This window comes from Balaenoptera acutorostrata, chromosome 20, assembly GCF_949987535.1.
Source record: "Balaenoptera acutorostrata chromosome 20, mBalAcu1.1, whole genome shotgun sequence".
Classification (NCBI taxonomy): domain Eukaryota; kingdom Metazoa; phylum Chordata; class Mammalia; order Artiodactyla; family Balaenopteridae; genus Balaenoptera; species Balaenoptera acutorostrata.
Window position 1 is genome coordinate 61,060,838 of NC_080083.1, and position 24,498 is coordinate 61,085,335.

Sequence of the window (24,498 nt, forward strand, 5' to 3'; positions counted from 1 at the left end):
GAAAATACACTTGATTTTTTTTCTGAGCCTCGATGCTGTCTGCTGTCATGGCCACAGCTGACTGACTATCTCATAAAAGAATACAAAGCAACCCAAGGTTGGGATGAGAGAAAACACATTTCTATCCCCATTGCAAAAGAAACGCCCCAAGGGTGATGAACATATTGTCATTACAATTCAGAATTTTTAAAATCGAAGGGAGTGCCTTCCTCCGCTTTGGAGGGACACCTTGGAACACTGTAGCCAGAGGACCGCCATATTCTGAGCCTTGCAGCCTCGGGAGATGATCGCTAAGGCTGATCCAGCAGCTGGCTGTGGAACACGGCTGGCGGTGCTCACGGCTGCTCGCTCTGCAGCCTGTGGGCCGGGGGAGCTCACTGGATCACCCCAACGGCTGGGAGCACGCATCTGGGGAGAATCTGGTAATGCCTTTCTAGGCGCCAGATCTGATGTGTGTGGACTAATAGGCAAGAGAACGGCCAGACCCCTAAGGTCAAAGGCCAGGGGTTTCAGGTTGCCCATTGGAGAGGGGCGCTGGCTGTGCCTTGGAAGCAGGTCCACCCATGATTGTGGAAGGACAGGGGTTCAGCTGAGCTGACGGAGGGCAGTGTGGGGAGAAAAGACCCCCAGGGCTTTTGTGAATTAGTGTGACAGCCATGTAGTGGGAGGCCGAGGGCCGTGAAGGAAGGGGGGACGCAGAGGTGGGGAGCTCAGGAGAGGTGAGTGCGGGCGGCAGGCAGACACCCTGGCAGGAGAGCGACCACATCCAAGACGTGTGGCCAAAAATACCTGGGCCGGGCTTCCCTGGTGGCGCAGTGGTTGAGAGTCTGCCTGCTAATGCAGGGGACACGGGTTCGAGCCCTGGTCTGGGAAGATCCCACATGCCGCGGAGCAACTGGGCCCGTGAGCCACAACTGCTGAGCCTGCGCGTCTGGAGCCTGTGCCCCGCGACGGGAGGGGCCGCGATAGTGAGAGGCCCGCGCACCGCGATGAAGAGTGGCCCCCGCTTGCCACAACTAGAGAAAGCCCTCGCACGAACCGAAGACCCAACACAGCCAAAAATAAATAAATAAATAAATAAATAAAATCAAGTAAAACTTTAAAAAAAAAAAAAAATACCTGGGCCTGTGTGTGGAGCTGGGCTGCAGGATGATAGGGAATCCAGACGCAGTGAGGATAAGGGCTGCATATGCTCCTCAGCCTGAAAAGAAACACTTCTTAGGTGCCAGCCCTCTACATCCATGAATTTGTTTCATTTCCCCCCAAATCCTGAGAACTAGGTATCAGTATCATCACCATTTTAAGGATGAAGAATTTTTTTAAATTTATTTTATTGGAGTAGAGTTGATTTACAATGTTGTGTCAGTTTCAGGTGTACAGCAAAGTGACTCAGTCGTACATATACACATATCGACTCTTTTTTAGATTCTTTTCCCATATAGGTCATTACAGAGTATTGAGTAGAGTTTCCTGTGCTATACGGTAGGTCCTTATTAGTCACCTATTTTAAATATAGTTGTGTGTATATGGGAGGGATAAATTGAGAGATTGGGATATATATATATTCTTTTTTATATTCTTTTCCATTATGGTTTATCACAGGATGTTGAATATAGTTCCCTGTGCTATACAGTAGGACCTTGTTGTTTATCCATCCTATATATAATAGTTTGCAAGGGATGAAGAATTAAAGCTTAACTAGTTTGGTAGATTTATCTGGGGTCACACAGATAGTAAACAGTTGGGGGGAAAAGGACTACAAGAAATTCACCTCCTTCCATAGCTGAAGTTTTAACCCTTAATGAGGAGAGGACCTGCTGGAAGCAGAATCAGGGTGTAGATGGTTTTTTGTTGTTGTTGTTGTTAAGGACCTAGAATATCCAAAGCGAACTTGAGAAACATAAACTTGGAAGACTTACGTTATGCTACATAATTTCAAGATTAACTATAACATATGGTGATCAAATAATTACTTTACTGGCACAAAGATCAATAAATGGGTTAAATTAACAGAATAGAGAGCTAAGAAATTGATATATACTTATATGTTTATTTTATTTTTTCGACAAACAAATGAGAAGAATCCAATGGGAGAAAAAATAGCCAACAAATGGTGTTGGAAAAACTTGATATCCCTAGAGAAAACAATATACCTAGACCCCTACCCTACACTAAACACAAATATTAATTTGAGATCTATTACAGACTTAAATAAAAATAGAAAAACTACACAGCGTTTAGAGAAAAATATAGGAGAAAATCTTTGTGAGTTGGGTGTAAGCAAAGGGTTCTGAGGACACAGGAATCAAAACCATGAAACACAAAACATGATAGTTAGATTTCCCCCAAACTAAATATTTCTCCTCATTAAAATTGGACCTGGGGGCTTCCCTGGTGGCGCAGTGGTTGAGAATCTGCCTGCCAATGCAGGGGACACGGGTTCGAGCCCTGGTCTGGGAAGATCCCACATGCCGCGGAGCAGCTGGGCCCGTGAGCCACAGTTACTGAGCCTGCGCGTCTGGAGCCTGTGCTCCGCAACAAGAGAGGCCGCGATGGTGAGAGGCCCGCGCACCGCGATGAAGAGTGGTCCCCACTTGCCGCAACTAGAGAAAGCCCTCGCACAGAAACGAAGACTCAACAGAGTCATAAATAAATAAATAAATAAAAGAACGTGAATTTCTAAAAAAAAAAAAAAAAAAAAAAAAGAAAAGAAAAATATACCTGAACTTTAAAAAAAAAAAAAAAAATTGGACCTGATCTCAGCCAAAAAAAAAAAAGAAAAGAGGAATCCCAGTCACTAGGGCTGGGGCACGAGTTCAAAGCAGCACTCGTGGCAGGAGATTCCGGCTGAGCCCTTTGCCATGTGTTGTAGAGCCACTCAGGTGCCCTAGGGATTGACCCATCTCAGAACCGGCAGCGGAGGGGCGCGCATGTGGGGTACAGTCCCCTAAGCCCTAGGGACTGGGAAAATTCACAGCAGGGAAATCTAGGCAGATGATTCCACTAAACGCTGATCTATCTCAAGCTCAGAAGACCAGCGAAGAGGAGCAGTGAGGAGGGGGGGGGGTGGCCACTGAGCTGAAAAAAATCTATCTTTCCCAGAAAATCAAGGCCAAGAGTCAACAAAAATAGTTTTTCATCCACACAGAACTCCCCATGAAAGTAATAAGAGTTTGTTTAATTGGAGAGATTCCGTATCTGAAGTATAACGTTCAATTCTGGATATTTTGCTTTTCGGGAGAAGTTACTATACTAGTGAAAACTAGGGAAAGAACTGAAGGAGGAGATATTCAAGAAGGTATCCACTCATGTATTCAAAACCCTACTGAGCACCAATGATAGTCCCTGAACTTGAACTAGATGTGCTGAGATAATGAAAACATGACCCTGCTCAAGTAGTTCACACTCAGACATGCAGAGAGGGGACATCTATATTTGTGCAGTAGAGAAATGGACCCTGCTGGGTGATGCTACAGAAGTTTGAACCAGGATCTGTGTATGGAGTTTACAGGGAAGTAGAGTTAATCTCTGTATTGAGAAGAATTTTTTATTGTTAGTGTCTCTAACGATCTGGTGAATTTCAGGACCATCGACTCAGAATTTGGATGACCAACTTGAAGAATATATATAGAAGAATTCCCTGAATTTGTTAGGAGGTTGAGCTAGGTAATTCTGAAGGCTTCTTTTTGTACAAAGATTTAAAGGCTTTATGTTATTTTTCATTAACCACTAAATAGCATTTCCTCCAATTTTATGAAATGAACAATGGTGAAAGATTGTCCAAGAGGATTATAAATAAAGTGTCAGAAAGACCTCATCTTCTCGTTAAAGTAAAAACACTTGGGTCTACTTTTTTATTTTAATAATTATGAGCCATATTTTCATGCCAAGAGGAAAGACCATACTGACCCATGTTTTGGTATTATGTGTGCCTTTGTTCATTGCATCAACGTTATATTTTAGTTGATCTGTTTTTATTTTCATTTTGTATTTCTGTGTATGTCCTAAATTAAAAAAAAAATCTCAGGCAGGATCATGGATTTTCTTAAGAGAAAAATTAGGGAAAGCCCAGAATAAGGGCTGACAGGGAAGTTTCCAAGGGCCAGAGATGCTTCCGGATCAGTTACTCTTGTGTCCCAGGCTGTCCCTGAATCCTGCTGTGAGGTCAGACATACTATTTCTTGCAGGTGAACCAAATTCAGGTTTTGATGGTCTGGGTCTCAGAAAGGTCTTATCAGGTTCTTTTCACAACCTGTTATTCCATTTATATTATTTACATAATGCAAACAAAATAGTACCTTTACCTACATCATTTATATTTGATTTTTGGAGTCAGACTGATTTCTGTTGGAATCTCATGTCTACCACTTACCTATGTGAATTCCAACCAGTTATTTTACGTTTTTGATCCCCGTCCCTTTAAAAGGGTAATTAAGAGAATGAAATCAGATAGCATTATAAAATGGTAGGTGTCCCATAAATGTCAGTAGTTTTCACCTGGACAAAACCAGGAACTTTGCCTTGGCTGACTTAAAGCAGCCACAGTGAACATGATGGGGGCAGATGTTCTGATTTTTAAAAAGATCAAAATGTGAAATGACTGATTTGTCTTTATTAGACCACGTACACACAAAAGCACGCCCTCGGCCCGGACTCGCTTCTTGACCCTCATCACCCTGATGCCAGCCCATCCCACATACCTTCCTGGACCTCGGCTGCATCACTGGGGAGATTGGCCTCATCAGAGAGGCGAGGTCCAGGGATGGAATGTGGGTGTCTGGAAGCTGAAAGTCGAATATTGCTGCTCAGAAAACCATGTCAGGAGCGGGTCAAATTCTAGAGAAGACCATACTACGTGATAAAAAAGCAGATCAGTGGTTTCTCAGGGCTAGAGGTGAGGGAAAGAAACTGACAGCAAAAGGGCATGAGGAACTTTCTGGTGTGATGGAAATGATGTATATCTTTATTGTGGTGTTGGTTACATGCCTTATACACTTGTCAAAATTCATCAAACTGTACACTTAAAATGTCTGAGTTTTATTGTATATAAATTATACCTTAATACAGCTAATAAGAAAGACAAAAAAAAAAAAAAAAAAAAAGAAGAGGGTCAAGGCTGGTGTAAATCGCCAGAACTACCTTTAATATCATGAGTATTCTATCATCCTAATTGCAAGAGTGCAACTGGCACGTATTTTCTCAAACCTGAGAACAAGATGTATGTTCCTAGGAGTCGAGCCATTTGAGATATTACTTTAAGCTTAGCTATTAACCGACTATCACTGTCTGTATCAGAGCTTCCCTCCTCTCTAAAATGGAGCTAATAATAATTGTCTCCATTGAGTTTGTGCTCACTGTGTGCCAGGCACCATAATCGAAGGAGATTAAATCGAAGGAGATTAAATGATATCTAAGAGAGAGAGATTATCAAAGGCTTTTGAAAAGAAGGCAGAGAGAAGCTAAGTCACTTGGGAAGGTCACGCTGGTGTAAGCAGCCCATTTGAACTCTACCTTCAGGATTACGGGCTTTCAGAACCTCTAGGGATGTTCCCCTAGCTCCCTGTGAATTCTCCAAATGATTTCAAGGCTCATGGGAAATTAAAGAAGGAGGGGGAAGGGCTTTTAAAAAGAAAAGCTTAAACAAATATGGTATTTGCTGCATTCCTGGTATATACTTTTGTTGTCTATTTTGTTAATGATTTTTTAAAATTATGAATAAGCTTCAAATTCTATTTAATGAGCTTTCTGCATCTACTGGGTACATCATATTGAGAAGATCATTTTTTTCCTTGAATGTGTTCATATATTACCTGTATCAATAGATTTTTCTAATGTATATTATCTTTACATTCTTGGGTAGACGTATCCACTGGTAGATTTAATTTGCAATTTCTAAAGTTTCTTTTATTATATAGCAAAATTTAAATTGGCCTATAATCTTAATGTTTTATGTTTAATCTTTGTTTTAGGCATTACAATGAAACTAGCCTTGTAAACTGCAAAAAAAAAAAAAGAAAGAAAAGCTTAAAGAGTTTTGTAAATAAGACATATTTATGGTTAAACCCACGGCCCTGCATCTATGCAATGTTGGAATTTCCAGGTAGACAAGCTGCATTATCTCAACCTCTGCTCCTTTCACCAGAGAAATGAACTCTAAAGCCATGGGGTGTTAACCGATATTAATGACTCCCTGGCAACGCTCCAGATTGCAAACCAAAAGACGACAGTGAGTAGAAGAAAAACATTAAAAGTTAAAAAGCCCAGTGCTTTTCTACCTAATCAGACGTCAAAGCCTGAGGAGCTTACTATTTATTGAAGTTACCTTTTAGCAGTTTTTTTTTCTAATGCGTCTTTACAGTATTTCTGTCTATATTTTTAGTTGTCAAGACGTCATTAATGAGAAGTCAATGACAGCACCTCTCATCACACGGTTTCAAATCTTCAGTGCCACTTTGTTGTCACTTTGGAACAGTGGAAGAGTGACGAAGACACACAAAAGGAGGGTTTGATGAATGACTATTTCCACAGGAAATTAAAGACTCATCCTTTTCCACATTGCCCCACGGCATCAATAAGTCACGTTCGGTTGGATAAGTCATCGTGCTTTTAAGTCTGTCTCTCTGTTTCTGATGGTTACTTCCCTGATCTATAAAAGGCACTTGCATTCTTAATCTGTTTGATTCAGCACTCCCCAGAGATTATATGAAGGAAAGAAAGACTATTCCCAGCCATAGACCGTAGAGCAATCAATCATGACTATGTAGCCAAAGGAAGCATCATAAGGGTGCCTACTAGCAGGCATACACCCAAAAAAGATCGAGCAAGAGAGCAATGCTTTCAGGCTTGGCTCACTTAGTAACCCACTAGATGGTCTTACCTTAGTTACGGATGATGAAGTTCAGCTCAGACCCCCGTGTCCTTTGCATCGTATAAGAGCACGGCAACTAGACGTCCAGGGCTCCTTTCTCTCTGCTCCTCCAAGCTCTCTCTCAAGCTGTCAGCACCCACCGCCATGGAGATGAGAAAGCACACGGGAGAATCTCGCTCTTCTTTGCCTTTCCGGACACATTCACCACATACAAAGGCCACTGAGATCTCCGCTTGCCTCTAGTGAATCAACACTTTCTTTAACTTGTTCCCATGCCTACCCGTAGTAGATAGTCTTGCCAGTGGTGGCTTCCAGAAAACAAGAATCAAGAAGAAAGAGCCTCCCTTCCTGCCCATCTATACCTTTGTTTTTCAAACTTACTCAACAAGGCTCTCCCCAAATCACAAAATGGCCGAAAGTTGCCCCTAAACTTCTCACCGTCCCAGAGGCTGGATTTTTTTCTCACTAACACCTCCAGGACTTGAACAACTTCTTCCAAGTGTGTTCTTCTTAAGTGTAGGTGCCCTAGACTGTCACTGTAAAGATTTTTCTCTGCAAACACACCCTGTCTATGTAATCGTTCACCTAAGGCAAACAGCATTTCATTTGGGTTCCAAGGAAATGTGTGCCCCCTGAAGACCACTGACAAGCCCAGTAGTGGTTTCAAGGACAATGTTTAGATATTTTTCTGAGAAGCCCGTTTTATTTTCTGGCTTGTTTGTTTGTTCTAAGTTTGGGATATGGGAGAGAATAAGTCTCTTACTCCATATCCACTTTTCACCTATTGGGAAGTCTTATAATTTGGAATGAACTAGTCATGAAAATGTGGACATTTCCAAGAAATTGATTGGATGCTGGTACCAATTACTAAGATGATGAAACCAGGAGAGAAGGAATTTTGAAGTGGGGAACTCAGTGGTTGAGGTTTTATTGTGGTTAATTGGATATGCTCTCTGACATCCAAATGAAGATGTCAGGTAGACAATACGTATTCTTCTGGAATTGAGGGGAGCGGTCCAGAATGGAGGTATAAGATTGGAAGTTATCAGTACATATAGGGTATTTAAAACCATGAACGTGGATGAGACCACGCAAGGAGTGAGGGTAGTTAGAAAAGAGAAAGAAAGATTCCCAGGACTAAGCTCTGGGGCAACTCAATTTGAAGTTGGGAAGATGAGGATGAGCCAACAAAGGAGACTGAAAGGGAGAATTTCTTGAAGTAGACAGAAAACCATGAGATGGAGGTGAAGAAAAGATGGCAAGAAAAAGGGAGTGATCCTCTGTGTCAGAGATTAATGAGAGGTCGAGATGAGGACTAAGAACTAACTGTTGGATGTGGCCATGTGACGTCACTGGTGGCTTGACGAAAGATGTCTCAGTAGAGTTTTGGAGACAAATGCCTGATTAGATCAGGAACAAGTGGGAACAGGGTGAGAGGAAGTGGAGAAAACACGTATCCCCTTTGTAAGGAGTCCTGCTGTCAAATGGAGTAGAAAAATGGGCTGATGGATGGGAAGGAACATGGAGCTCAAGGGGGGTTTATTTTTCAGGGAGGGAGTTTTTTGTTTTGCTTTAATATGAGAGATGTACAGTTTGTCACATAAGATTTTGCCAACTTCTTAATTTTTAATTAAGTAAATGTCCTACAAGGATTCTTGTGTGTCGTTTTTATTAAAAATAAGTACTTCTTTTGGGAGACTTGAAGAAGGTGTCCTGTTTGGTCTCATGGTTTCATTACAAAATCATGAGGAGAGAGTGGAATACTTGTATTGAACCAACAGCTGTGTCTGCTTTGTGCATGTTATATTACCAACCACCAATTTAACTAATTGGGTGAGAAGTGAATAGTCAACTTTCTAAAAATCATTTTCTCTCCCATTTTTCCCTACATTATGCAAAATACTTTGCTTAATTTCATCGTAAATAAAACATTGTTTATATAATTGTGTAGAACAACATAAACTACAGAAAATATAAAACCCATACTAATAACTTCTCAGTACACATTATAATAATCCTAACTTTAATCTACAGATTAATCATAGCCTAATCCTAAACTACTTGTTCACCTATAACATTGTTTGGTGTACAGTTTATGCTTAATAGTTATTTCTTGAAAAAAAAAAGAATGAATGAATGAATGAGTGAATAACAAGTACTAAAGAAATCTGCAATTATCACCATTTTCCTTAAGAGTTATATTTGTTTTCAGACTAGGTTACGAATCCAAGTTCTTTCTAAACCGTTCAGATTTGTGAGAAGAGTAAATAAAATATGAGACATATCAATTGAGAATCTACTTAATGACAGACTGATATGTTAATGAGAGACCCATTAATAGGTGTAGTCGCATATGCACAGAGTTTTCTACAGCTTTTATAGTACAGTTGAGGAGGGGCATACATTGTCCTCAACAGAATCACTTTAAATGCACAGGATACCCTAGACCTGGGATTTTCAGCCTTGGTATTTTGGGCCAGATAATTCCTTTTTGTGGGAGGATGTTGTGGGCTTATACGGCGTTTAGTAACAACCCTAAACTCTTCCCACGAGATGCCACATGACCCCAACCCCCAATGTGACAGCCAGCAATGTGTCCAGACACTGTCCAATGTCCCCTGGGTGACAAAATCACCCCTGGTTGAGAACCGCTCTCCTAGCCTCAAAGAACCAGGTAGGGCTTCCCTGGTGGCACAATGGTTGAGAATCTGCCTGGCAATGCAGGGGACACGGGTTCGAGCCCTGGTCTGGGAAGATCCCACATGCCGCGGAGCAACTAGGCCCGTGAGCCACAACTACTGAGCCTGCGCGTCTGGAGCCTGTGCTCCGCAACAAGAGAGGCCGCGATAGTGAGAGGCCTGTGCACCACGGTGAAGAGTGGCCCCCACTTGCCACAACTAGAGAAAGCCCTCACGCAGAAACGAAGACCCAACACAGCCATAAATAATTAAATAAATAAATAAAAATTAAAAATAAAATAAAATAAAATGCTACACTGTGATTCTCTTTAAAAAAAAAAAGAACCAGGTAGATGAGTTTTACTCTCGGTTAGTGAAGTCCATAATAGGATATGGATTCACAAAATACGTAAATATGATTTCTTTCCTAAAACACCATAAAGGTGGATTCTTTAAGGAGAAGGTACGTATGTAAAATGTGTATAAAAGGGCACAGTGTTTGGAACTCGATGTTAACACAGCTCTGTGCTTAGGAAAATATACATTCATAAGAAGAAGGCTGGACTTCAGGAAAATAGGTAGAGAGAAAGCGCATTTCCATTGAGGCATTAAGCGTCCGCATTGGTTTTTCAGAGAATCGCGTTAAGATGGGTTCAATTTCTCATCTTTAAAGTGCGAGGCAACATAGTGATTACGAACTGCGGTGGGAGACACTCTGCTGATTAGAAGCCTGACTCTCGTGGCGCCTCCATCCCCCCATCTGTGAAAGAATGATAATAAAAACACCTATTCGGTATAGCTCTCAGCAGAAGCAATAAATGAGTATTTGTAAAGCACTTATAAAAAGTATCAGACAATAATATTTGCCCTCTCAATGCCGTTAAATAACAGTCTGATGGGAGAACACGAAGAGACACACGTGGGCTGGAGGATGATTTCTGGGTGGTGAAAAGTCAAACGAAAAATGGAAAACATTGGAAGATCTTACATGGCTGAAGGAATGGGCAAAGTGTTAGGTAAGAGTAAAAGTGTGTAAAATGGAAGGCATCGAGCTTAGGGAAAAACTATATAACTATTCTTATGATGATCTATAAGATAATCAAACTGACTAATTTAATAGAGTAATTTGAAATAGAAAAAAAAGTTAGACCTTTCTATGGTACATTGTAGACACTAGGTAATGGACAGAATTGTTTATGTTAACATAATTTTCCATACTTAGGGGGAAATTCTAAGTTGTTTGGTGTAGCCTCAGCCCCTGCTGAAACCGTGCCTTTGGAAAGACCCAAACAAACTTCAGAGGAGCCACTATTGCCGGCCGGAGGGCTTCCTGTTATTCCAACTGCCCGGTGACCATAGGCGACAGAGGAAGTGTCTGAAGTTCTCACTGCGAAATAGGGCATTCCTCTCCCGCCACTTACGAAAGTCTCTCCTGCTACCTATGTTCCTAAGCTGTGGGAAACTTACTGACTTATTTTCCTCTCTTTGGCCAAACTGTGCCAAAGCAGAGTGGACAATCTTAATAGATGTCCAAATGTGGACTCAGAAATCAATCAGTGGTCAATTGGTTAGCACGGGCTTCCTCTCAAATGAGTGATCGTTGTTCCATTTTAAAGCTTAACAAAGAGGCATCATAAACATTTCTGCTTAGATCATTATTTTCTGAAATGGAATGAATCACTTCTCCGGCTGGTTGTTGTAACATCTACCGAATACACACATTACTGAGCAAAGACCCTGTGAGAATCGGCCCAGTGGCCGAGTCCGTCACCTCAAAGGCTCAGAAGGGCACGAGCACAGCAAGACGTCCTTGCCTGAGCCCTGCTATGACAGCCCCTCAAGGTGGCCCTCGGTCTCTGCTGGGACATTTTCATTGACAAGGACCTCAGTGACCCTCACGTGTTCTGTTCCTATTTTATGATGACTCAACTCTCTCAATGAGGAAGTCCTTCCTTAAACTCAGATAAAAATGTGTCTTCCGTAGCTCTCACAGGATGTTCCTGTCCCCCTGCTGTCCCTCTGCAAAACAAGTCACGTCCTACTTCCAACAGCCAGTTCTTCAGACAAAAAAAGACCAGAATCTCCTCGTTACTTCTTACCTTCCAAGTCCCGGGCTTCACTTCCTCCAGGGAAAACCCTCCAAAGCCTCCTGGGTTCCTGCTATGCAGAGTGACGATTTAACTTGTCACTTTTAAGAGTGAAGAGTGTTGGGACAAATGCTAAAACGATGAGTCACCAAGACAGCAGGTGTCAACCAGGACTGCTGGGACACTTAGCTTATTCATAAGCAGTTGCGTGCTAGCAAATTTTCATTACGGGTTCTCTGAGGGAAAAAAAGGACTGATTGCAGAGTCTGCCAATTTCTTTTTTTTTTTAATTTTTAATTACAGTTGATTTACAATGTCGTGTTAGTTTCTAGTGTGCAGCAAAGTGATTCAGTTATACATATACATATATCCATTCTTTTTAAAATTCTTTTCCCACGTAGGTTATTACAGAATATTGAGTAGAGTTCCCTGTGCTATGCAGTAGGTCCTTATTAGCTATCTATTTGATATCTATTGGTGTGTATATGTCAATCCCAAACTCCTAATTTATCCCCCCCACTTTTGCCTTTGGTATCCATAAGTTTGTTTTCTACATCTGTGACTATTTCTGTTTTGTAAAGAGTTTGCCAATTTCTATGGTATAAACTGCAACCCTGGCTGATGTCCAGTTGCTGATGGGATGTACCAGAACGTGGAGGTGGTAAGGGGGGTGAACAGCTAGCTCTTGGGAGCTGACACAAGTCTGCTCCAGCACACCCCTGGGTCATAAACCATGTTTTAGGATTTGCTCAATATCCTGATTCTTCTTCTCTGATTCTCTCTTTTAAAATGTGACATATCTTAATTCACAGTTATTGAGGTGTTGTTTGACCAGCCCAGAATCTGTCCAGATTCCACTCAAAATTCCACTGCAAAGATCCAATTTCATCAAAATTCAACTTCGCAACTACTGGGAATGAGAGTAGGGAGGTGGAGAAAGACAAAGTCACAGAAAAAGCCTCTAGCTTCTCATATTTGGGTCAGGAAAAAAAAAGTTGGTCTTTAGTGTCTGTACTGGAAAGAAAATTGGGCAAAGCTGATATATGTTAAATTATATATATATATAATCACTAAGCAATTCTTATCTACCACGAAGTCTTAATTAAAGTTGTCATTTTTTTAACGGAATGAAAAAGAAACTGGCTTCAAAACGGCTGGCTTGTTAAGAGGGATAGTGCAAAAAATGATTTAAAGTTTTAAACGTTTCCCTGTAATTCAGTAAGCCTTTGTGAAGTCGTTCTTGTGCATTAAGGAAACTCTATAAATATTCAACTTAAAACTCTGCAAATGAATAAACTTCTTTTCATGGGTAGCCTTCTTCACTCTTGGATAGACTCCACTTTCTTTAAAGCCACGGGTGTGTTTGTGATCGTTCTTTAGGGAATCCACCCTGCAGTTGTTACTTGTGAGTCATTTTTCCCCAATGGTGTAATTTACACCCTTCTTCTGTTCATACTGAATGCCACTGGTGGAGACAAACCATGTTAGCGCCCAATAGCGGTTACAAGAAAAATTAAAGTGTTTATTTGGCTTGAAGGCGGGATCTAGGATGGGGAAAAGTATGAGAGAGAGCTGGAGTGGTGAGCCACATCTGGGAAGTCAGGTTCAAGAATTTCAGTTATTCTCAGGCAGGATTAAAGGGCTTTGATCAGGGGAGTAGGACAATCTGATTAGAATTTAAGAGCATGTGTTCTGGCAGCGGTGGTGAGAATGGATTGGCCAGACAACTGATAGGGAGGGAAGTGAGGAAGATATTGCATAACCTGGGGGAATAAAGCAAAGGGAACAGATTCAAGAGGTACTTGGGGGTCTGAATCCACAAGAAGCAGAAATCCATCAGGGAGGGAGGGAGGGAGGGAAAAGGGAAAGGAGTTGCAGAGTAAAGGGAAGGGTGGGAAGAGTTGAGTATGATTCCAAGGGAAAAATGGGTACGGCTGCAATCAGGTCAACAGGTGGGATGGCAAGAAACTGGTGATTTTATTTCTTGGTTCAATAAGGGGATGGTGGGTAGGGAGACAGGATCAGAGATTGAAAGAGAGTTGAAAACATTTGAAATAGTCAACCGTAGGGAAGTTAAAAACAATGTTACATGGGCCTGCATTGAGGGCCCGTCCTTAGGAACGTTTCCTCAAGAATCTGATGGAAAACGTGTATTCTGTAAACGTGTCCCAGGTGCTCCTGTTAGGTCTTCCCACTTCCATGTAATGATCTGTGCCTCTAATTTTTAGTGAAACTCACCAAAGAAAACCAATGCGTTTTGATTTAAGAATTTCAACAGGGTAACTCATTCCATTCGTGGTTTCCAGATTGACCACTAAAGGGCCTTTATGACAAAAACAGTGAACTTCCCACAAATACTTGTTCCGAAAACATTTGCTGGAGGGCTGCCCTCCCCCGGCCCCGCCCTCACACAAGCCCCTGACATCAGCACGGGCATAGGAGCGTGCAAGCGATTGATGCATCCTGGTGTGGAAGTCCGAAATTTAGTCAGGGAGCAATCCCCAGTGAAGTCATGTCTCGTTCAGGATTAAATGGCTAACTCGGATTCAGTGATCATATTAAGAAAAATGCATGTAAAAGGCCCAGGAATTTTTCCTTTGTTGGATTCACAAATTAAACTTGCACACGTCATGTCTGCAAAGCAAGCATTTCACCATGTCAGATGCTTTCTCTGACTGTAATAGGATGTAAGAGAAAATAAAGAACATGCTACTTTCTCCAGCTGGCTGGGTCGTGTACCTTACCGCACCTCTGGAATTACACATTTTAAATGTAGATTTCTTGACACTCTAAAAAGGCAAGTTTATATCCAAAAACCTTGACCAAGTTACTAGCTATAAACTGTTCAACCTGTAGAGGCCACTGAAAACGCTGAGGTCAAAACACAGTCCTGCCTAATCCCCAAAGCATTCCAGGTCTGAGAGGTGTGGTTTTCAGTAGAGCAGAAAGTGTACATCAACTGAGTTATGAAGACAATTGCCTTTATTCTCCATAGGATGTAATGCATATATTGTCAGATAGCCGTGTTTATCTGATACCTAATGCAATCTGAAAAACTAGCAAGTTACCAGCAATTTCCAAATCTTTGCTCCAAATGTTCTCTGTTGTTACATCAGACAAAAAAGGATTGTTCCTTTGGAAATATGAGCCACTATTTTGATGTTATAATCATAGCCATTACTTACTGAATACATACTACATACACATTAGTACGTAGGACTTTGGTAACAGTTTTACAGAAGTTATTTGTTTTCATTCTTAAGCCACCCATAAAATAGGTACTTACATCCCTAGCAATTTTTAAATAAGATTTAAATATACTGATAGACTATCTCAAAGTCTTGTTATGAAAGAAGGTATCAGCAGGATTAGAACTGAAACCTTCTAAAACCAAATACCACATACTTCTCAGTTAATAAAGGCAAAATAGACTTCTCAAAGAAATAGAGCCAATTTGAACTAATTACAGATGATGTCATTTTCCAAAGAGAACAACCCCCCAAACCGGACTGTGTGCAGGAGACAGAAGCAGTGAGACCTTTGCTGCAATGACCTGGAAAGAGGACTGACTATGACAAATGCCGAATTGTCATCAATCTGAACCAGGTCAAAGGAGTCTTGACCCAAGTTTGAACCACTTCTAACAGTTCGTCTGGCTTTCAAAATTATTGGCACTCCACTGAAGGTCCAGTGGCCCTAAATGACTGTCTAAACTTGGGCAGGGCTCATTTTGCTATTTAAAAGTTTCTATATAGACATCAAATAAATATTGCAGAAATGAAGATCACCCAAATGAGAACAAGCTGGGGCTATCATTCAGAGTTTGCTCTAGCAGGGGGGTCCGCCGCCATCACTCTTGTTTGGCAGAGATTCAAAGAGGAGGCAGAAGAGTGGGAAAGCATTATAGTTAAAAAGAAAAAAGGAAGGCTTCAGGTATGGTCTGATCCAAGGCTGGGGGCATGAGAAGCTGGAATCAGGTGTACTAGAAGTGGGCGTCTTTTGTGATGAGGAGGCACATTTTGCTTTCCCTTGTTGGTTTGAAGTTAGAAGCAGGGGAAGAAAATTAGGGAAGTTGGAAGTCGAGGACCAATTCTTGATCATTTTGGGCCCATCATTACAAAAATGTGTCTTCCAGGGCTATTTGCTACAGAGCTGGGGTGGGGTGGGGGACGGTCAGAATTGTATTGTCATATATGATCTTGGCCACCGTTCGTATATTCAACGTCTCAAAACAGTAGAAAGTGGTGGTAAATGAAATGTGGGAAAACCACTTTGAACAAACATGCTTCCTGAAACTATAGCCTCCATCCGATACTTAAAATTGAATCATTCGTGGGAAAAAAACCCCAAATAAATTATTCAGACTCCCTTATTATATGAGCTAAAAAATGCATTCAATCACTCATTTTTTTTTTTTTTCAAAGCAGGTTGACTTTCTTAGAACTCTATCTATTGGCCAATATGTTAAAGCTGGGTTAATTTAATTATCATTGAATCTGATCTTGATGAAAACGACTGTAACAAATACTCAATAGTAACAGTTTTCTGGGGATAAATTGCATGGCCTCGCACTATAAATTGTTGAGAACAGCAGTTCCTGCCATCTCTCGAGACTGATCAACTATAGCGAGCTGGATGCATCCTGTTTTTGCCCAGTATGACTCTTTGAAGAGTCAGAAATTATTTTAAACTAGGGGGGAGAGTGGGTAATAAATTTCAGCCTTGTCAGATCTACCAATTCAAACTGGTTTCAGTCACAAAAAGGAAGGTCAAAGTATTTGACCATTTTCCCTACCTTTTCTGCTGGCTGTATTTCTCTGACTCATCACCTTACAGGCACCATAAAGCGCCACGTGGCTGGGTGCAGTCAGTTAAATATTTTGCCAGCCCCTTCTTTCAGTCTAGATGGTGTCTGTGTGTACAGTACACGCTTTCACTAACTATTAGAAGCTTACGTTCTTTCAACTTCTGCAACTTTCTCCAACTCACAGATGTGACACTGAGGATTTATTTGTGATGCAGACCACATTGTAGACCTTTTGGTATTATGTAACACCTGATTTCCTAGCCCATAAATGAGGTTCTGCTTAAACAGGATAAGTAACCTAAATTCGCCTAAATTAAAACTCCTCCCCCGCATCCCAGGCCATCATAGTACTTGACTTATTTATGTTATTCACTGTGTAGTCGATGCACCCAAGGGTCTCAAATTAAATGTAAATATTACATGAGAGGGTAAAATAAGGGAAAAGTGACTCTTCACAGAGTACGGGATCAGGATGATTCAAGGGAACAGGCAAAAATCAAGCAAAGCAGCCCTCCCTGGAGAATAGCAGGAAAGTGAAGACCTACACAGGGCTAAAGCAAAGTACTAGACATGCAACCAGTAGAAGAGAGGAAATCAGAGCATCAGGAGTGTGTGTGTGTGTGTGTGTGTGTGTGTGTGTGTGTGTGTGTGAACTGGGAGACAGGGTGAGGGACAGAGTGGAAGGAAAACCCAAAATAAATGCTGCCTGTTTTTAACTTGTTTGCAATTTATCCTATCAAGGAGCAAATCTTATTATATATCATTCCTCAACCTAACTTTTGATTATTTGCCCCAAAGACATAAATGCTGTTCCTTGCCCACCCGTCCCTGCCCCTGGCCTTTTTACTATGTTCAAGGTGGTCACTATGAGACAGGCTGGGACCTGGGACCTGGGACCCTTTGCTGCAGGGCTTGCACCTGGACAAACGTCTCCTTGAGCAACAAAATACAAAGGAATTATGAGGGACTAAAAACAACTGCGTGCATGTGCAGTCGGGGCAAATTATGAACAGTAAGATACAAAAAGGCCAAAACGCAACTGTCACCTCTCCACTTGTGAGGTGTCAGGAGCAAAAGCACGGTACCACGCGGGATCCCTGCACACAGCACCGTGAAGGGGGTGGGCAGACCTCCTCAGCCACCCCTCCTGCCCCGACACACTGATCCGCCCACCTTACCCCGTTTAAGCTCACCCCCCGCCCCCCGGGGATGGAGCAAGGTTACGCATTCCTTGCTTTCGCCCCCTCCTGCTGCAGCACAAGTCCCAGTAAAGACTTGTCTGAATCCCTCATTGGGCCTCTTACCAATTTCTACTGATTAAAGAGTCCAAGAGGTCGGTAACAAATGGGCTATTTGCAAATTTATGATTTACAAGACATAATGCCGGTCCATAGGAAGTTAGTAAGCTGTTTAGAAGACTAGCTGTAGCAAACAGGCAATGATCACTTGTATTTTTATTTCAGTTATGTTTCGACTAACAGTCAAATGAGTGGGAAACGGTCCTGGCTGACGGCTGATGAGCAGAAAAGGAAATAGAAACCAGGATGTGCTCCTTGCTGCTTGATTTCATCTGGAAAAGCGTGATGTAAAAGGTGGATTTGGCTCTGACTTTGAGACACCTGCTTAGACAGGTGAGTGGAGTGGGAGAGGACTTAACATACTTCAGAAGGGAGGAAAGGACGCAGCATTTGTGTAAAGTGAGAGAGAGAAATGGTGGCAGAGAGGGCCAAAACATGAATTTGGGCCCCAAATGGCAAAACTTTTACCTGCCTGGCTGAGGACTCTGAGTCTTTTTTCAGTAGCCATCATTTGCTAAACAATATTTCTGAACAAGGTTTTGGTTACATTTTTGGCCATCGAGGCAAACGAAATGGATCACACTTCCATTTTTCAGATTCTCTGTTTGACAAATTTAGCAAAATTACACGGTCCTTTATACATTTCCTGGTCACTTAGGTAGATAAATCATAGATTATTGAAGAGAGACTACAGAATTTTATCATTCACAATGGCAGCTCTGGGCTTTTAAGTATCTTTAACATATGAATATGATAAATGAACCCAATGAATTCAGCTCAGTCTGTAAGTAGCACTATGAGCCTAAATTAGGTCCATAATTCAGCCCAGAAAAGAAAAGTACCTGGGAAAATCAACTCCAAGGGTTTCCACTGACCTCAGTTACCCATATAATGTGTCGATTTTATCCAGCCAAAGTGTAACAAAGATGATCTGTTTTCTACTAGCTAAAGGTTTGTGAGAAGGCACACAGTGTTTTGCCATAGACTTTCCCCCTTATCTTAGAGCTTTCAAGCCTGTAGCATTTTCTTTCAAGGGAAAAACAAAAACCTCAGAACAATTACCCCATTCAATGATAAAATCACTGCCATCAGCCTTTCTACCACTGACCCTTTGGACAGAAGCAGAAACAGCAGGTTCTGCCTAGATCGAGTCGCCCTGTTTTACCAGCACAAATACTTTGGCAGGAAGATAAGTATGTGATTCAATTCAAGGTGGAGCCTAAAAAAATAAATGTTTGAGCAAATGATTGAACAGCTTTCTTGCTGTGCAAAGAGGGAGCTGAGGCCGGACAGAAGTGGACACCACCAGTCTCAGTCAGATCTCTTTGCTTAAAGCCCCGGGGCATCAGGACTAGACCTCGGGTGATGGACGCAGTTATTGCCAGGGTTATGGAGTGTCAGAATATCATGCTCTGCCTTGATTGTGAGTGTGAGGTGACTAAAGATTCTAAACAGAGTTAGTAGAGCTGTGTGTCCTCTGTAAACACTGAAGTAACTGGCTTTTAATTTTTTACCTACATATAGATTTGGTAAACAGATATGATAACCTTCTGAAAAAAGAATGTTACACACGGTGGTAAGTCTCGTTTATAGCTCAGTATTCTCCCTTCTTCCTAGCCAAGTAAGTTTATTTATTACTGTGACCTCCGGTTGTAGACTGCCATAATTATGGAAACCCTGCAGTTTTACACTTTAGTAACATAAGGTGGTTTTTTTTTTTTTTTCCCCCTCATTGTCTCCTCCAAGTCAAGAATCCCACCTTTGGGAACTACTGGAGCAAATAAACAACAAAAACCATGGCTTATGTGGTTGTTTCTCTTCAGACTTCAGGAATCTGGGCGGATGGAGTGTTGAATGAAAGCAGGCATACTAAGGCTCTCGTCCCTGGCAGTTAAAATTCATGTACAAATTATGCAAGGCTCTTAATTTGATCTAAAAACAAAAACTTAGGTGGTCAACTCATGTGGCTTAAATCACCCAACTCCTGTTACAGAACACTTCCCACACCCCCTCCCTAAAGAGCCAAATAAATAAGGATAGTAGGACCCCAAGCTTACAGCACGGTGCCTGGCACACAGTAGGTCTTTAACAGGTGTTCTCTACTATTGTAGGTCCAAGAAGAGGAGAAGCAGAGGATTCAGACGGAGAAACTGGCTTGATTTGCTTGTTCCTATCTCTACACTCCATGTAGCCGCAGAAGACCAACTTTCAAACGTTCTGATGGACACAAGGCTAAAAAATTTTCTTCACTGAGTTTTCAAATTGAATTTATAGGTTATTTTAAACTGAAGACTTAATTTACTAAGCCATATTAAGACCTATAAATTTTAAGTAATTCAAGACGTGCAACTAAAATTGGCCATCGGGCAAAGCTATTATGACTCAAATGCCAGAATCCCGTGAACAAACAACAAATAAAATGCTGGTGACAAAGACAGAGGTCATGCCCCCTCCGGGAGCTTTTATTAAAGTTCCTAGTAGAGAAAAATACCACCACCTGACTTCATTTGATTTCTTTTCAATGGCAGCCACTAATTACTTTGAATATAGCCCAAAAGGACCATCCCATTTACCTATAAGTTAGAAATAGTCCTCTCTTCCAGGTTTAGAAAAAATGCAGCATCCAAAAAAGAAGCGTCACTTCACTTCTGTTCTCATGGAGGACCAAATTCATTAAATGAGTTAGAATTAACCCTTTTAATGAAATTCACTCCCCTGGGAAGGTCAACATTTCTAGAGCGCTTGTCTGCTACGTATTCGCTGTTTCATATTCTTGCCCCCCAAAACTCTATCACTGACCCAATTTAAAGAGAAACAGAAGTTTGATAGTGGTGAAGTGCCTTGGCCTATACATTCCCCTGGTTTCCAAACTTGAATGTGGATCCGAAGCACCTGGAAGGTTTGTTAGCTACACTGGACTCCATCCCCACAGCTGCCGATTCAGTAGGTCTGAGATGGAGCCTGAGAATTTGCATTTTTTACAAGTTCCCAGGTGATTCTAATGCTTCGAGGGCCGGGACACACTTTGAGAATCTCTAGCCTAAATCACATAGGGCATAAGGGGCAGAGTCTAGATTAAAACCCAGGTCTGCCTGATTCTACAATACAAACCGATTGCACGCTAAGAAATCACTTGTTATCCTTTTAAGAAGATTTCTCTACTGCAGAGATGGAAGAGAAAAGGAGAATCTGTAGGATTTGCACGTTTTTTGAAAGAGGAATGGATCTGGAGTCGAAACCCTGGAGTCTGAGTTCCCTTGGGTGCCACGTATGGCTTCATTGACCTGAGCCTAAGCATTCCCATCATTACAGTGAGAATTCTGCTACTTTACTCTCACTCACCTCACAGAGTCGTTTTGAAGATGTGATCACTGTTGTAAAAGAATTTTCTAAGCTTTGAAGTGCTACCCACAAATGTTTGTTATTTTCATTAGGAATCAAATCAGAAAAAGAGAAAAACAAAAATATGCGAGTGAAGGATCTGGTCTTTAGTTTAAAAGCTGAGACTACGCAAAAGGAAATGCCAAGCACAACAAAGAAGTTTATTAGAACCTTCAGGAATTCAGGGATCTTTAACATGAACACACTAACAGTCCTACGGGTAGGGCAACTGCCAAATTTTTCCAACAGTTTTTGTTTTCAACTTAAGAAGTAAACATCCTATTTCTTCAAGAGACATTTTTATGATGAATCCTGGAAAATGATTAATAATTATTTTCATGTAATTATTTTTAAATAGTAAAAATGTAATGCTAACAGCTTTCTTTCTTTGGAAGTATTGTTTTTTCTTTTTCTTTCAGAGAATACGGAAAATATTTTACTATTAAAAATACAATTTCATTATGCTGATCACTGGCTTTGTTGGATGCTCTTTCTCAAGATATAAATTTGACTTCATTTGTAATAAATGGCAGAACCAATGAAATACAGGATTTGCTATGCCATAAATAGTTAACACAGGTGACTTCATATCACTCACTGTTATTCTTAATTAATTTTAATGCAAGAGTGAAAACTAAGGCTGCTTCTACTTTCTCCATGAAAACTTCCATTGTAAATATTTGCGTATCACGAGCAGCGACTTCTAACTAATGAACTTAATATTCACTGGCACAAAGAAGGGGTCTATTTTATACTGAATTAATTAAAGGGAGACTTTCTACTCTAAACTAAGAACTCTGTCAAGGCCCATTGGGCTCGACTTTTATCATATTTTTCCCCTCAAACAAATGGTTCGTTTGGTATTAGTTCAATACTTGGTATTAAAGCCAACAGATTTCCATATGTCATTAGGACCATAAAGAACGATTGTATTTTCCCCCATCAATGAATTATTACTTTCCTTACATTGGCTATTATATTTGCTTTATGAAGTGAAGTCCGTATTGATTTATGGTGTTAAAATTCTGTTTGTGTCGATTAACTTTTTTGTGTGTTTATTAACTTTTGATGAAAATGACAGATGCTTGTGCTGGTGCAGCTGGGGTTCTGCCTGTTAAATAGAGTACAGATATCTTCTTTTCTGTTTCTGATTTGCTTGTTTTTTATTCTTTAAATGCCTTTGATAGAGAAAGCACAACTTAATGTTTGGCGTGCAAAATAGAATACTTCAAAGAAACCAATAACCAGAGAGCAGGGTTCAGAGGGAAGGGTTTGATTCTATTTTATCATTTCAATGCCTGAGCATTCCTCAGGCTTTCACTCTGAGTTGCGTACAAAGGTTTCTTGAATGTTAGGTGTATAACCCAAATTATGTGTCAATATAATTTAGCATTACTAACAATCACACAGATATGAATTTATGGGGAACTGAGGTTGTTTAGAGGGTGTGGGTTAATGGTTTAAAACACTTATTATAGAGAAAGGCTGCCTGGTCCAAAATCAGCTATGCCACTTACTAGCTGTGTGACCTTGGGAACATTTCATGGCCTCTCTGTGCTCCTGTTTTCTTATCTGTAAAAATAAAGTTTCTCGTGGGGGTGGAAGGATGAATACTTGTAAAGCACTTAGAACAATGCACAGCATGTAGTTAGTACCCTGTGTTTGTTAAATAAAAATCAGGGAGTAAATTGAAAATGTTATTTCTGCTGTGAAATGACACATGCTCCTTTGTTATTGGTAGGTGAAACATCCCATAAGTTTCTCCATGTAGTCTCGTATCATTCATGGAAGATTCAGCAGAAATATCTTCTTTCCACGACTTTGGTAACAGAACGTTTGGGATGTGAACACAAACCCTTCACAGAACGGATGAGGCCACCTAGCCTTGTGACACTATCTTTGTGATACAGAGAAAACACGACGCCTTTGAAATATACCAAATCTACCCTATTAGAAAGCAGCAAAGGAAGAGAAACTGAGACAGATTAAGCTGAAAGAGTTAGTCAAACATAATCTAATAAGGAAATAGAGAAAATTTATACAAGATGGTGATGATAAAGAAGCAGCTTTCGTAATATCGTTTTGGCATAGCATGTTGAGGCTATTTCCTATCTTCATTGCTTTTTTCTATATTTTTCTCATTGTCAAGAAATTTTGCTACCGGTCAAGAAATTTCTTAATATATCTCTGGGTTTCTTTCCTCAGGTTAAAAGAGGGGTAAGTTATACTTAAGCAAAACAAACTTCGTCTCTGTGGAAAAACGGTTGGTGACTTAAATAAGCATACATAATTACGCGAACCAGAAGATCTGGGTTAGTGTAGAGATTTGGTTGCTATCCGTTCAGCACCACCACTCGCCCAAGTGAACTAAGATAAAGACGAGGGTATCTCAGGTAATATACATTTATTAAAATATCTAGAACACATTTATTCTCCAGTGTTCACTATTTTAAGTAGAGGTAATCAAATAGCCAAAATGAGGTTCTGCAAAGCCATTAAAAACTTAATACTTCCAGAGCTTGTTCACATGTATTGTTCTCACTTTGTGCTGTGTTCCATTACACAAGTAGTTCTATTATAACACACATCGGAGTGAAGGAAGACTCTCTCCTACCATACAGGTAGCTGTTTGGAGACAGGAACTATGTTTCGATCATTTGTTTTATATTCTGAATGGCAGGCATCAGAGGTGGTAGGTTTGGATGCTATCAGTTTAGCTAAACTGGGACTACACGTTCCAGAATTCCATTTCCTTCATAGTTCCAGGTTAGCCTGGGCCATGGGAGACATTCTGCATGACATCTGTAAGGCGGAAGTAAACCAACAGCTGTATTCTCTTTACATCGGAAGGTCGGCACAGGGCACAAGGCACTGTGGGACTTCACACAGGTTGGCATGGATTTGCTGGCTAACGTGTTGGCACAGAGCAACAGGTGAGCCCGTGGTTCCTGCTGGGTTTCTTCCTTCAGCTTCTGCGGCGCCTGGGTTACATGGCGGGGGGCAGCCTCTTCCCCTCCGGACACCCCCATGATCTCACTGGAAGCTCAAAGGCTGTGAGAGATGAACATGAGCTTCATTTCATCCTGGTGGCTTCCAGCTAATCTTTGCTGGTTCTCACCTGCTGTCCTCCTTCACCTCATGTCCACCTGTGCTGCCAGCTGCCTGCCTTGCAGCACCAGATGTGTCACCCATTATATAAGGTCAAATATTATAAATGATGGGAATATTTTTATTTTATAGATGAGGAAACTGACCATGGAGAACTACTTACTGTCCAGTAAGAATAAATATGTAACGATCCTAAGACTGAAGGCATCTGACTTTGAGCCCAGTGTTCTTTCCACCGCCATGATGCCCCGTTTAGTCTATCTGGTCATCC

At 41.1% G+C, this 24,498-nt stretch overlaps 1 protein-coding gene across 11 annotated transcripts in view; it reads right to left on the minus strand.

Moving 5' to 3' along the window:
- KCNJ16 (potassium inwardly rectifying channel subfamily J member 16) overlaps window positions 1-24,498 on the minus strand; it is a 358,272-nt gene that overhangs the window by 20,507 nt on the left and 313,267 nt on the right. For 5 of the 11 annotated variants that reach the window (XM_057536933.1, XM_057536934.1, XM_057536932.1 and 2 more), the window contains one exon: window positions 6,878-7,107. The exons of 3 other annotated variants lie outside the window; for them this stretch is intronic. The gene's annotated coding sequence lies outside the window, so the exon portion shown is untranslated. The remainder of the gene's footprint in view (window positions 1-6,877; window positions 7,108-24,498) is intronic. 3 more of the 11 variants (XM_007185585.2, XM_057536931.1, XM_007185583.2) reach the window with 2 other exon arrangements.